Source organism: Schistocerca gregaria, chromosome 10 (assembly GCF_023897955.1).
Source record: "Schistocerca gregaria isolate iqSchGreg1 chromosome 10, iqSchGreg1.2, whole genome shotgun sequence".
Classification (NCBI taxonomy): domain Eukaryota; kingdom Metazoa; phylum Arthropoda; class Insecta; order Orthoptera; family Acrididae; genus Schistocerca; species Schistocerca gregaria.
In genome coordinates this window covers 197090469-197093736 of record NC_064929.1, presented here as the reverse complement: position 1 = coordinate 197093736, position 3268 = coordinate 197090469, and the positions used below count along the sequence as shown (strand labels likewise).

The 3268-nt window shown below is 45.4% G+C and overlaps 1 non-coding gene across 1 annotated transcript; it reads right to left on the bottom strand.

The window, feature by feature from the left end:
• Nucleotides 1-572: 572 nt before the first annotated feature.
• On the bottom strand, nucleotides 573-645 carry Trnaa-cgc (transfer RNA alanine (anticodon CGC)). The gene has a single exon. It is a non-coding gene; the product is annotated as a tRNA-Ala (tRNA).
• Between the last annotated feature and the right edge of the window lie 2623 nt (nucleotides 646-3268).

Sequence of the window (3268 nt, the reverse complement as noted above, 5' to 3'; positions counted from 1 at the left end):
TGTGTGTGTGCGCGCGCGCGCGCGCGCGCGCGCGCGCGTTGTGTGTGTGTGTGTGTGTGTGTGTGTGTGTGTGTGTGTGTGTGTGTGTGTGTGTGTGTGTGTTCTTAGCATAAGTTAGATTAAGTTGTGTAAGTGTAGTGACCGATGATCTCAGCAGTTTGGTCTCTTACTAATTAGCATCCACCGTTGACTGTAGAAACTTAATTTCACAATCGCAATTTCGGCCTTTGGGCCATTTTCAAATGGTACTGCTTGAGCATATGCAAACATGTCGGAGGATTTTAAAATCTGACATGTGCTGTAGCAAAATCTTTTGCAGTACCACTTGAAAATGGTCCAACGGCCATTTGTGAAATAAACAATTTCAACAGTCAACGGCGAATATGATGTCCGTTAAATTCTCCATCACTGTGTAGAGTAGATTAGTGTTTAACGTCCCGTCGACAACGAGGTCATTAGAGACGGAGCGCAAGCTCGGGTGAGGGAAGGATATCGGCCGTGCCCTTTCAAAGGAACCATCCCGGCATTTGTCTGAAGCGATTTAGGGAAATCACGGAAAACCTAAATCAGGATGGCCGGAGACGGGATTGAACCGTCGTCCTCCCGAATGCGAGTCCAGTGTGCTAACCACTGCACCACCTCGCTCGGTCCCATCACTGTGAATGCAGACCATGAAAAGATAGTGAAGATTTACCAGTACTGTGGTGTATATTTCAACTGTTGCATATGAAAGCACCACCAGCGAAAAGATTCAAAGATGTAGCTGATACCTGCTAGGAGAAATGTAAGTTCCCGAGTTATCTAATTTCTTTCGATGGCTGGCATACCTGGAGTCTCACTACTGAGTCGTCATGCCCCATGTGGTTTACTTGTAACAGCTACTTTGCAATGGTTCTGGAGCCTGTGTGTGACGCGTATTATAAATTCACTTTTACTAAAGACGATGCATTTGGAGAACAAATTGATCGACGTGCCTTTCTAAAATAGTACAAGGTATGCTTTACAATCGCGAAGGCGACTTCTTCGGAAGTGATGCTATCAAAATGTTCAAATGTGTGTGAAATCTTATGTGAATTAACTGCTAAGGTCATCAGTCCCTAAGCTTACACACCACTTAACCTAAATTATCCTAAGGACAAAACACACACACACACACACACACACACACACACACACACACACACACACACACGCCCGAGGGAGGACTCTAATCTCCGACGGGACCAGCCGCACAGTCCATGACTGCAGCGCCATAGACCGTTAGGCTCCCACGCGGCAGTGATGCTATCAAAGCCCCCTTTTAATTTATATGTAATAAGACCTACACACAGCTCAGTCACCTGGTGAAACAATGTTCCAGAGAGAGTCCTGCTCACTCGAAGCAAAAGTTCAACAAAGCCTTTATACGACCGAAAAAAAATTTGTAGAACATCCTTTTGGAATTGCAGCGGGAAGCGGTGAATACATATACAAATTCATGAATACTCTGCAATTCACAGTTGAGCGTCTGGCACAGGCTTCATCGAACAAACTTCAAGTTATTCTCTACCGCTCTAGTCTCGAAAAACGAGCACTTAACACTTTCGGTGCAATACTTTAACTACATCCATACTCCGCAAGCCACCTGACGGTGTGTGGCGGAGGGTACCCTGAGTACCTCTATCGGTTCTCCCTTCTATTCCAGTCTCGTATTGTACGTGGAAAGAAGGATGGTCGGTATGCTTCTGTGTGGGCTCTAATCTCTCGGATTTTATCCTCATGGTCTCTTCGCGAGATATACGTAGGAGGGAGCAATATACTGCTTGACCCTTCTTTGAAGGTACGTTCTCGAAACTTAAAGTCCGTACCGAGCTACTGAGCGTCTCTCCTGCAGAGTCTTCCACTGGAGTTTATCTATCATCTCCGTAACGCTTTCACGATTACTAAACGATCCTGTAACGAAGCGCGCTGCTCTCCGTTGGATCTTCTCTCTCTCTCTTCCATCAACCCTATATGGTACGGATCCCACACTGCTGAGCAGTATTCAAGCTGTGGGCGAACAAGCGTACTGTAACCTACTCCCTTTATTTTCGGATTGTATTTCCTTAGGAGTCTTCCAATGAACCTCAGTCTGGCATCTCCTTTACCGACTATCAACTTTATATGATCATTCCATTTTAAGTCACTCCTAATGCCTACTCATAGTTAATTTATGGAATTAACTGCTTCCAGTTGCTGACCTATTTTATAGCTAAATGATAAGGGATCTATCTTTCTATCTGTCTATCACGAAGATCATTTCAACCTATGTACATGGGCGCCAACGAAATATCTCCGCATTCGGAGCAGGAAACTGGTGATTGAAGTTTCATGACAAGATCCTGCCCCAACTATGAACGCGTTTGTTTTAGTGATTACCGGCGCAACTCGCGTATCACATCCGTGCCACACACTTTGCTACGTCGCGATAATACAAAACGATCTGTGCTCCCTCCAACTTTCCCGATTTCCTCTGTCAATCCTATCTGATGCGGATCCCATACGGCCCAGCAGTACTCCATAAGAGGGTGGACAAGCGTAGTGTAGGCAGGCTCTTCAGTAGGCCTGTTGCATTTCCCAAGTGTTCTGCCAACAAACAGCCGTTTTGGTTCGCCTTCCCCCCACAGTATTATCTACGGGACTTTTCCAGTTTAATTTAATCGCAATTCTAATCCTCAGCTATTTGGTTGAATTCACAATTGAGCGATTTATCGCGTAACCGAAATTTGGTGGACTCCTTTCCGTACTCACGTGGATGATTTCACACTTTTCATTCTTTACTTATAGTCAGTTGCCATTTTTCGCACCATACAGATGTCTTCGCTAAATGCGTTTCGAAACCCACTGAAACGAAATCTGAGACGCCAGAAGACATTGTTAAAACTAGACACATCAAAAACGTTTTTCATCACTCCGGTTCCCAGAACTCCTGAAAATAGAAGTTGACTGTGGATATCGTATCACAGATGTCACTAAACCTGCCCAAAGCTGTAAACAACCATTCATGAGCAGCTCCTATTAGACGGAGGGAGTCCAAAAGCCGATCAGTTGTAGTCACTCCACCAGGAAGGAGGTACACGCCGCGTGTTGTCTGTAGTTCAACCATGCCTAGACGGTCAATACCGCGGTTCGATCGCGTCCGCATTGATATCTTGCGCCACGAACGGTTCTAAACAAGGGAAGTGTCCAGACGTCTCAGAGTGAACCAAAGCGATCTTGTTCTGAAATGGAAGAGACACAGAGAGACACG